The sequence below is a fragment of the Haliaeetus leucocephalus genome, unplaced genomic scaffold (genome assembly GCF_000737465.1).
Source record: "Haliaeetus leucocephalus isolate CR32 unplaced genomic scaffold, Haliaeetus_leucocephalus-4.0 Scaffold730, whole genome shotgun sequence".
Taxonomy (NCBI): domain Eukaryota; kingdom Metazoa; phylum Chordata; class Aves; order Accipitriformes; family Accipitridae; genus Haliaeetus; species Haliaeetus leucocephalus.
Genome location: NW_010973166.1, coordinates 2,461,500 through 2,473,275, shown reverse-complemented (window position 1 = coordinate 2,473,275; position 11,776 = coordinate 2,461,500). Strand labels below are relative to the sequence as shown.

Below are 11,776 nucleotides of genomic sequence, written 5' to 3'. Positions count from 1 at the left end.
TAAGACAAAAAAAAAAAAAAATAGCAGAACCAGTGCAGGTCACACAGATTTACTACCAAACAGATTTTTCTAAATCAAGCAGCAAAATAACAGCAACAACAAAACACCCCAAGCACCCAAATGTGTTAGTTTCTCTTTCCAACACACCACCAGTGGCTTAGGTTTCATACCAAGGAGCATGCACTTGCTTGCTAATATCTGTTCAGATAGAAAGTTCTTATATAAGCAAAACAGCAACCTTTATCAAATCCTAGCTTAAGAAACCACCTCAGAATTAAAATCTCTGTTCTAAGTAAAGGCAAAGAGAAAAACTTCAAGCTAGGACTTGTGCAATTCAGAATCAAAGCATTTTAAAGCAGCAACAAAAATCTAATGCTAAAAGAGACTCTGAAAAGCCTCAGGCTTTTGTTCTAGAATTTAGTGCAGTGCTGTTCACAGTTAACATCATTTTGCCAAGGCAAACAGTTAACAGTTACTAGTTAAGCTTTTAGCCATGTTTCATCAATGAAACATTAAAGCTTAGTTCTAAAGCTAATGAAAAAAATTACTTCTATCTTCAAAAGACAACGTACAATGAATGCCACACAGCCACTGTTTACCAGCCAACAAGGAATCAATAAGAAATCAATAGTACCCAGACAATGTGGTATTGATGAAGAGGCACTGCATGTGGTTAACCCTACCACCATCATTGCACAACTAGAAGATCTGCCAAGGTTGTTCAGGGTTTCCCTCCCCAAATTTCCTCTTTAATAGAAAATCAATAATTTTTTTTTTTCATCTTGACAGCCAAACCATTCCCACTACTACTGTATCATCATAACCCAAACAGAAACATTTATACTTGCAAGTTACTTCACTGAGCTAAACTGCCTAAAACATCCAGGAAATTTATTTCCAAGCCTTCCCCCACTCCCTGCCCCCTTTATATATTTTTAATTAAACCTTGGTATCAAGTATTCCAGCTAGAATCATTCTTTGTAAACCAAATCTGTAATAGAAATTACCTTGAAACTCCACAAAAATCCTTCTGCAAAGAGCAGTACACAGCTTGATAAATCTAGTGTATGTATTGCTGTACTACGAAATACCATTTGAGATTCAAAATTTAAGGGCTGAATCATGTTGCTTCCTTTCTACCACACTGGTATTAGAAAAATCTACCAACAATCTCCCAGATACATCTGCAATTCAGAAATAATTTGAACAGTCTATTTGAAATATTATTAACCAAGTGTTAAGGAAAAGAGTAGTTTCTTACTAACTGAGGAAATCTAAAACCAGAAGCTGACATGAAGCTATACTGTCAACACTAGAAAGTAGACGTGGACATCGAGATTCCACCATCCCAGGCTCTGAACTGGAATAAAGGAGCTGAATACAACTTTAACATGAGTTAACTAATTAAAAAAAAAAATAAACAGAGACTTGTTGTTCCTACCTGTACCTCTAGCCACTCCATACAACTGGCATAATGGAATAGGTAATATTTATTTACGATCTCAATAGTCAAAAGAGAAGTTTGAGGAGTCTGGGGATGGAGGGAGTAATTAGTAGCATCTCCGATCCCTTATTAAGGCAGGTCTCAAAAGGCTGGAGAACAACAGAAGCAAAGCTTACACACAAGCACAACTCTCAGAAGAGTCCTAATGAGCCCAAGCCTGGCACCAAACTGCCAGAATAGAAGGGCACATCACACATGAATGGAAAACCCACAGCCCTGACTGTGGATATGCAATCACTAGAGGCACGTTTCACCAGTGGGTGACAGTTCCCCCTTACCCATGATGGGCTTCTCTCCTACCCCTCATTTCACCAGACTCTGCAGTGCCTGTGGACATGTACTGGTGCCTAAATGCCAGAGGAAGTCTACAGATAGCACTGACAATAGAAAATGCGGCTGAGAGAAACCTCAGGAAATCATCTGTTTCAGCACAGTCTAACTGCTGGAACAGATGGCTAACGGGCTTGATCCAGCCAACCTTTTCCTCACAGGAGAAAAGAATAGCTGTTTGAGCAACAAACCCTGCTCTGCTAATAAATCTCCCAAGCAGATCAGCACAGAACTGTGGAATTCCTCTGGTCCCACATAAGACAGGAATGGCATTACAGGGACTGACGGTTCATGCATAAAGGCTGGCACCAAACCAAGTACCGCTGTCACCGCCACAGCTTTCCATATATATGCTCCAGTTTTCCTGCTGGATCTTCAATCTTCAGACAAGGAAGCAGTCAAGTGCTGAGATACAACATAAATCTCTCCCAGGCACAAAGCATACAGATGGGGTATACACGTAAGAAGTGAAGCTGGGAAAGATGTGCACCTTTTCGCAAGGTTTGTGACTTGCTATGACCTTGGAAATAACTGGAAACAAAATATTCTCTAACTTCAAAGAGCTACTTTAAACAGGAGAGATTACAAACGGCAATAAAATAATGGAAACACAACAGTTTCATTATCACAGACAGCTATTAGAACCATCATCACTACAGAAAGAGAACATTTCCTTGTACTGGTAAAGTAGGAAAAGTATATTCACACTTTCACGGTACAACACTTTTTAAAAAACGTTTCCCTCCAGCATTATGCCAGAGGTGAGCAAAATGCAAAGAATGCAAACATTTATAAAAGACATATCCATTTAAATAAAATCCCCCTCCCCATAATATGACATTTTTAACCCACCCTCTCAATTTGCTAAGTATTTCACACCTATTAGCTTCCAACACTTCGAATATATATATACACACACACACTCTTCTTTGTGCACGACTGAGGAAAATAAAGATACGCCAAAACCCAAGAAAGCAAAAAACTAAAGAGACACATCCACAGTACATAAACTAGAAGACAAGAAGCTGTAATTAAGAATGAAGATGCCCCAAGACATAGACCTTGAATACTACATTGGGACCAGAGACAGATTTATTTCATTATTTCTTAGTTTGAAAATATAGAATACCTGTAGGCAAGTCTCCTCCTCCTGCTTAGCCCTGCATAAGCCGGTTTTATCCACAGCTAGAAGGAAAATTTCTCCTCTCTTCTGGCCCCCCCCCCAAAAAAAAAAAAAAAAAAAAATCCTTGAAATTCCATCCTTCAATCCAGACTGGAAATGTCAGGCTGTAATCAGATCAGTGACCCGTCTCCTCTGGGACCCTGCCAGTCCTTCAGAGAAAGACAGGATCATTCTATAAACCACCAGGGCAACTGCTCAACGCTTTATCACATTCCTTATTCTGCCAGACTACAACGTACAGGAGTAACGCAGTCTCCTGTCCAAGCTGCATTACATCTGGGACGGCCAGAGCCTTCTACACATAGCTAGAAAGCTTTGCAGATTCAACCCTCGAGAATAACATGTTTTTAAAACACAGAACGCTTGGTACCAATATCTACTGGCATCAAGTTTCACACAGAATGACATTCAGAAAAACTCTCCTGCTTTCTGTTAAAATTCAACTTCCTTTAAATTAGTCGCACTTTCCAAGTCCTTCGGTACACGTACCACGTATATACTGACTTCTCTCACAAACATGTTATTTGGACCTAACGCGTACTAATACAGACTTACCACGTGCCACTTCGTCATGCACAAGTTGGCCCTGATCTTTCCCAGCAGCAGTCCACAGTAAGTCATGCTACAGTTTAAGGCAGATGACTCAGCACACCTACAGGGCACCCGCTGCTCGGTTTCTGCCGTTTCAGTATATACAGCTCTTAAGAGCATTACCTGCTCCCATGTTTTTACTTATGTCTCTACTGCATTTCACTAAGCTTTTCTTACCCAAGCAATATCATCATCTTCCTGACATTTGAAGATCAAAATTCTGAATAATAGTAACTTTTAATGTCTGCTTTTATTGTAGTCCTGAAGCTGTTTCATTTTTGCTGAGTCTCACTCAGAAATAATATGAGTAGAACTTCCTGTAGCAGTTAAGAGTGAACATGTAAGTAAGCCTATTTAGTGCAAAGCTTAATACTATAGCAGCTCCTCACTGCCAAAACAAACTCAAGCTTGCCAACCAATCTGCTCACAGAAATACAGCTCTTGGCTAATGTATAATTTAATCTAATAAAGAAAATGCCATTTTATTAATTCTTTTAAAGACTCTTGCTCCTTAGTAGCAACATACCCATTTCTGAGAAAAAGTAACCTAGCCAAAGATGCAGTCCTCTCTCCTGTGAGACTGGTTCTGTGATACATTAACTACTTCAAAACCTCTCTGACACTCAAGATGAAATAAAACAACAACCTAAATGAAATTCACAGATCACAGTAAAACAATTCCTAACTAGTAAGGATTACCAGATACCCTCAGTGCAATCCTAACAAATAACTGGATCCCTCCATACTTGCCTCGTGCCAAACAGATACCACTGATTTCCACCAGTGCTTCACAGGACCTATTTAAGTAAGTTTTCTACTCTAGTGTGCTCTATGTAATAAACACCATTTCTGACCACACTTAAGTATCTTTGTCTCTTTCCTGAGAAGTGCAGGACCTAATACTTTAAGAAGTCCAGAGTTTCATTTTAAGGAAAAACCGACCTGACAACCCATGGGAAACCCTGACCAGCCAAAACTAATGGGTTGTTTATAGAGACTCAACACTTTGTTCTCAAAAGGCATGCTGAAGCCACACAGGAACACCCCATACTGCCAACTTCACGGTTCACAGAAAAGGATCAATCAGCGTGTCTTCCATATCCAGTTCCACAGAAAAACCTCTGAAAAAATTAAAAAGGGAGAGAAAGCCCATGCTGATCAGAGAAGAGTAGGTCAAAGAAAAAAGCTTCTTACCTCCGCCTGGGGAGCTCCATGAACAACACATACAGTAAACCCAGAACAGTATTTCCAATAGATTGAGATTTTTTTTTTCCCCTCCTGTTTGCTCTCTGAAACTTCACTGTACACCATCAACTGACAGCAAATGCTTCACTTCCTCATTCCTCCTCTGCGCATGCCTGCTTGCACACACGCTCCCCAACACCACTGAACACTTGCCCAGAAGACAGAGCTCTGTAACAAAATAAATTACCACCCAACAGCAAATCCTGGAAGGCTGTGTGTAAAACATGTTCCCACCCTTCTTTCAAAGCTACATAAACACCAACAGGCTTCAGTGGCCCTTTAAGTCCCTTGAAAAAGAAAAAAGAAAAAAAAGATAAAATCATGAACACCATCAAAGTTCTGTTCCAAACTCATTGGAAGCTCAGTTAAATCAGATTAAAGATTTACTTTCTTTTACCCTCAATAATTTTTATTTTGACTGTGAAAACAAAGGAAGAAGTTTATCTACTTTCATGCAAAAGCCTCTTATTTTGTAGTCTGTAAAGCACCTTTGGAAAACGGAGCCAGTTAAGGGCAAGATGTTATCCCCCATTTGAAGCTTCCGGACCTGTAAAACCACAAGGGAAACAAACCAGAAAAAACCCCAAAACAAACCACCAACATCACAACTCTACCACAGTACCTCCCCAAAACAGGATCTAAAAGCAATTTACAATGATTTAAGCTTCATAACATCCTGTGAAGCAAGAGCTAATGTCTTACTACAGAACGGAAAACTGTTGAATAAAGTTATTAATCCAGTGCTTCACAGGGAAAAAAAAAATTGAATGAAACTTAATATGCTGTTTTCTTGACCTCTTATTCTTGCTCAACATTCAATCACTAGTCTTGCACCATTATGGTCAGGAACATTGACAACATGTGTGTAGAGGAAGCTTAAACCTCCCTGCTCATACCCCCCAAAACATACAATATGCACATGGCTCCAACAGTAAGTTTTTGGGGAAGATATACATGACTAACTTCATAATTCCTGGTTGATATTATACATCCCTTAAAGCTTATTTAAAAGAAAGAGGAAGTGACCAACTCTTAATAGTAAATGGTTTCATGATCTATAACCTAGGGAAATTTTTCTACCAATCATGAGGACTCCCAAGCCCATTGATGATTAAGTCTAGGGACTTAATAGCAGACAAGCACATCTCAAACATGTTCCTTTCATTTCAAATTAAGAGTTCTTGCATTTGTCAATGCAAATGACTGGAACGGTAACACGATGATTAAACCAGGATTAGAAGTGAAGAACCAAACATATTAACAGAAGAAAGGCAGAAGGCACTTAAAATACCCACAACAGTTTACAGAAGAGAGACTTTGGTTCAACTGGTCAAATATTCAAGAGCTATCAATCCTGCTCTCGAGGAAGGAAGCAAATAATCTGCTTTTCCCAGAAGCAGATACATGTTTGAACAGTTGAACACCCAAATAACCAGAAGAATTGCAACAACTACAAATTTGAAAACTAAAGCTAATGATCAAGCAATTAATGTATCCCTGCAGAATTACATTCTGACAGTGCTGAGTCTGAGGCCTTTTCCAAGTAATTGGGGAAGTTAGAGAGGACGTTTCCTTGTCTATACCAGAAGATCAGAAAAAACAGGTTAAGTTTTGTGTGTCCAGGAGGACTAAACTTCCCTATGACAGTTTTTCAGAGGTTATACAAGAGCCTATTATTGCAAAAAAGTTTTTTTGTTTAGTTTAAAAAAACAACACTCACACAACCTCCAGATTTGCTAGTGCTTGCCATCAGATCACCCATGAAAGGAGCCATAATAAAGATAAACAGGACAAGCTTGTGAAAGTCTTCAGACTCAAGGGTACAGACTCACATTACCTCTTGTATGAGCTAGGGAAGTCGCTACTCTTCTTTACTCATTCCTTTCTAAGACTTCCAGCTGAACTGTTTGCATAGTTGTTCCCCAGTTGAAGCTAGCAGTTTTAAACACAGGTCTTTAATAAACACTGGTAGGCAGAAATGTGGGCGGACAGCAATTACACAACCAATACCTCATTTTAACTGAAACAGGGCATCAAATCAGTCACACAAACAGCTCATCTAATCTAAGTAGTAAACTTCAAGAAAAGAAAGCAATGGGAAGTGGGTAGCATTCTGGAGACTGCAAACACTTCAGCTGTATAGGCACAAGTGAAAGAACAGGCACCTTTGAGTCCTAACCTGCTGAAGAAAAACTTTTTTTCTATACACCTTTAGTGATTTGAAGTATCAAAAGTATCATAGCAGTAGTAAGATTGGCATCTGCTAATGAGAAACCATATTAAAGATCAAAATCACTAAGGCCAGTATCATTCTTTCCATGCAGGAATAACCTACAGTTACATGACTACTACTATAGGTGTTCAGTAGATGCAAAGTAAAATTAGGAAAGGCAGGGAAAGATCTTGCTGCCACTGCAATGCCTTTGTCATTTTTTACACTGAGATAAGTAGCCATGAATCACTTAGTTAAGACCCAGCACAACTCAATGAAAGAGAAAGCATAAAAAACCCCAATCTAACAAAAAATTAGAAAGTGTTGCTTGCCACCCACTCTCCACTAAGAGCTTGTCTCCCAACTTGATTCAGCAGCTGTAATTCCGCTTTGATGTCAGTGACGCTACAGCTACAATAATGCTACCATTGCAGTGTGAAACAATGAGACAGAGAAGGGGAGAATTAAAGTCAGGCTGGAGACACTGGTCAAAAACAATCCAAAAAAGTTCCCCAGCTTCCAATCTACAATGCAACCTTTAACAATCTACCCCCAGAAAACTTTTGTAAGAAACACTCTCTCTGGAGGAAAAAAAAAACATCCAGAAATTGCCACAGCTGGAGCTTTTTGGGTGCTTTGTGTGTGCAGGCTTTTTCATAGCATACTGTGAAAATATTACTGAAAATATTTCTTTGACAGACTTCCAAGGCTAGAATCAAGCAGCAGTCTGAAGTTCCTCCCCATTTTCTTCCCCTTATGTTCAAGAGTTAGCACCGTTCACCATCCCCAAAATGTTTTTGTTTTCAAGCTACCTAGTAGATTTCAAAAAAAAAACCCAACCCCACCCAAATCTCTTATGTCCAAAATTCCAGGTACAATAGTAAGGAAATGCTGAAATATACTGTAAGAGCAGTATTAAGTGAATACACCTGCTACTGCCAAGCATAGGAAAGAAGAGGCTTCTGTTTCAATGAGTCATTAAAAGTAAAATGTAAATTTTACATAGAACTTCACAGGTATTCAGAAAACAAATATTTTGTGTCCATTTGAAAACTCTGTCTCAGAACTTCCTCCTTAGTGTTCTCCCCCCCCTTTAATTTCTTTGATTTGGAGATGTTTTTTCTTTTCACTTAGTAGAAGCTGCCCCCATTTTAAAAATAGATGTCAAACAGCTTCATGTTAATAACTGTTCACATAACAGTAGTCTAATAAAGCTTCAGTTATTCTATTTAACTTCAAAGCAGATTATTTTGGAAGACTACACTTAAAACATCAAAAAGATCATTTAATAAAAGCACAAAGTCATCCAAGAGCAGTGAAAACAACTAATGAATTTTTAAACAAAACTACAAATGTAGTTGCTCATCTGCTTGTTTTTTAATTCATGAGTTCATTTTAAACGTACTATAATCGCAAGAAAGGTTCTCTTATTACATGTTGTATACAAAATAATCTCTAGACTACTGTGATGTTATTTCAAAAGGCAGTGGAAGACCTAGTTTGTTGGCACATACACTTCATCATAGCAGGAGTTCACAGTGACAAAATTTTTTTCACCCCTTGAGCCTTATTACAATTCTACACCCTGTTAAACCCTTCTCTCAAACATTTTAAGACAGAATTATTAAACTATATCAGTTTCAATAATTCAGCCCCTCTACTTCAGGCACCTGTTCAGTCAGCCATGTGAGAGCATTACTACATTAGTAAGAAACTGTATGGCACCATCAACTTCAGAGAAAAGATGCACATTTGAAAACAGTTGTCAAAACACTGTTCTGCTTACCACAACACTACAGTCATAACAACCACTTCCAAAAAGTGGAGGTAGGCAGACCAAGAAGTTGCTAATAGAAGATAATCTAGGGTTTTTCCCGTTTCTCTCCCAGATCACAGTTTAAGTCTAGCTGCACTCATCCTGTCTAGAACTAAAAAGAGAATTGTTAGAAGATTAGTGAAAACACCCAAGCTGTAAACAAAGACCAAATCATAGCCACTACCTACAAGCATGATACTCCAGACAAGATTTAACACCACAGCAACAGAATTTCATCTCTACTAGAACAGCAGATAATAACCTGCATTGCTTACCACAAGCTAACATGGTTAACCATCTTACCCTTGCGAGGACTGCAACATTCAGACTTATGTTTTCATTCTACCACCAATGAAGACAGATAATGAAACTTTACCTATCTGGCATTTTCAGTGCAGTTTCATGCATGTCTTACAGTGGGGGCAAGTCAGAACTGCTTGTCAGAAAGTACTCTTGTGCCAGCTCTAGATCTACAGATGTCATCTATACCAGGGACTTGAAGCCTGTCAAAAACAAATCCCTTTCCTTCCCACATTAGCTTCTAACAGACTCCAAAAGCTGTTCCAGATCTGTTAAATGGTCAGGCAGTCCTGGAAACATAAGGGAAAGAGTGGGGGAAGCACAGAAGAGGGAAACTTCAAGACAGCCTCTTTTAGCATCAACACAGATTTGTCAAGTTTTTAGGTATAGTTTCATGAGCAGCTTATTTGGGCACAACCAGGGCAACACAGAGTTTTAAGTATGTCTTCACTAATAGAAGCCATCTCTAAAGTATTGGCTAAATTATAACTACACATTTAAATGCTATTAAGCAATCCTAACAATGAGGTCTACTAAACTAACAGTTTGCAATGATGAGAGTAGGTGAAATGGCATAAGGAACTCAAGTGATAACAACCCACGGAATTGTTCCTTTACACTAAATCCACCCCAAAATTATTGTTTCAAAAACTATGCTTCACAGCTAGATTTAACCAATGTTTCTTGACAGTGCAAGTGACACAAATACAGCCAAAACCATCCTTTCAGTTCATCAGTTATAGCACTGAGGAAAGTGCTATCTAAAGAAGATGAAAGAACGCTGTAGTGGTCCATAACTCCCAAGTTCTACTGCTCCTAGAACCCAGAGCTGCAAACAAAGAAGCAACCATGTAAATGCTACAATAGCTGATACAAAAAATAGCTCACAGGGACCAAACCAAGCCAGATACCCTCTTTTGGTAAGCCTCGTAGTGGCTTCACTGGTAATAATAGCAGGAATATTAAGAAAAAGAATGTAAGTTTCACAGATGACTATTGACACAAGCTGCAATTGTGTTTTAATAACATAACCTAGTCTACACTAAAGCTCTGGAGTCATCCAAGGTTAAGAGGCAGCTTGTTGCAGAAATGGCACTGAGCCTGGAGAGTTTCAGCTCTGTTGTAACAGTTGCATAAAAAAAAAAAAAAAGACAACTTAGCTAGTCAACATATTATTCAATATTTTCTCCCCACCTCTGAGCATAGTTTTGTTGTAAAAATCTAAACACTATTCAGCATGGACAAGCCTGCTCATCACTTTTAAGTAGTGTTAAATTACCATTCACACAGGGCTTAAAGTCTTTTAATATCAGTAGGAGAGGTCACACAACTGTTGATGAAAAGCAGGTTAATTCAGGTACTTCTGACTCAGAATGTAATTGAGCCTCATTTGCTTTAAATGCTACTGGCACTCAGTGATTCAATTTGTAGCACTGCTAAAAAGAGCAGTTCCAGAGGCCAGAAATAGCCTGGGGCATGGTACTCCTTTTGAATGAGACTTTTCATGCAACCTTCAATTATAAGGAAAAAAAACCCAAAACCAAAAAACCCCAACTTAAATATTTTGCTGCTTTGGTGTTAGTCTCACTTACCTTCCAGATTTATAAAAATAGCATCTTTTCTTTACAGCTTTACAAGATCATTAAAAACAGTACTAGTGGTTTTAGTGAGTGGAAACAAAAGGCTCAAGTCTCAGGGTTTCCATTAAACACCTACTCTTAACCAATAACAAACATATCAGAGCTTAACCACAAAAATGAAAGCTGCTGCCTTTTTTTTTTCTTTTTTTAATTTTTTTTTTTTAGTATAGCAAACAATGCAAGACAGTCATGTATAAGCAAAAAAATCCAAACCTCCAACATCCCATTGATCCTCCTATCAGTAATGGATAAGAGGTATTTTTATTTTTGGCAGGAGCATGAATTTAAATGGGAAAAAGAGTATCTTACATCCTCTTAAAAGAAGTTTTGAATTATAACCCTAATTATAAAAGTTTAAAGTTACATAGCTTGAAAATCATCCAAGCAAGAGGGCAAAATATAATAATCCTGGGAAGTTACCTATTAAATATCCATTGCCAACTTGATGAATTTTGCTGCTCCAGCCTTATAAAAACAGTTCTACTCCAGACATGTAATTTTGTCTTTTAGAAGAAAGTTCTCTTAGAAGAAGTTTCATGCAGAGTAAGCAGTAAATAAGTGGAGAAGTCCATGAAGAACAATTTTCTCATTCTCAGTTATTAATGCTAGGTCTTAAAAGATGTATTCATCTCTGAAAACATATTACAACTATATTATAGCAGTATCAGCAACTGGAACGACATAAAATAAAAAATACGTAGGACACAGTCTCACAGACTCTATTGCCAGAGTTCTATTAGTAAAAAGTATATAGTTCTCCATAGTATGCTGAACTAGTCTACCTTTTTAAAAGCGAAGGGTACACTTCTGTTTATGAACCTTATTTACAGAAAATTAGACCTCACTCATGGAAAACTAAAGACTGGAAGATACTCAGAAAGAAAACAAGAGTAGCTGCACAGTCAAGCATCTTTTTACTTCATTTGGGTGTTTTAACTTCCATTAACAATCTCCT

At 38.2% G+C, this 11,776-nt stretch overlaps 1 protein-coding gene across 8 annotated transcripts in view; it reads right to left on the bottom strand.

Annotated features, from left to right (window-relative positions):
* The window catches only part of RC3H1 (ring finger and CCCH-type domains 1), a 60,010-nt gene that overhangs the window by 37,526 nt on the left and 10,708 nt on the right, over window positions 1–11,776 (bottom strand). The window contains exon 1 of one of the 8 annotated variants that reach the window (XM_010580661.1): window positions 8,852–8,869. The exons of the other annotated variants lie outside the window; for them this stretch is intronic. The gene's annotated coding sequence lies outside the window, so the exon portion shown is untranslated. Of the gene's footprint in view, window positions 1–8,851; window positions 8,870–11,776 lie in introns of those variants that run through there. 8 annotated transcript variants of the gene reach the window in all.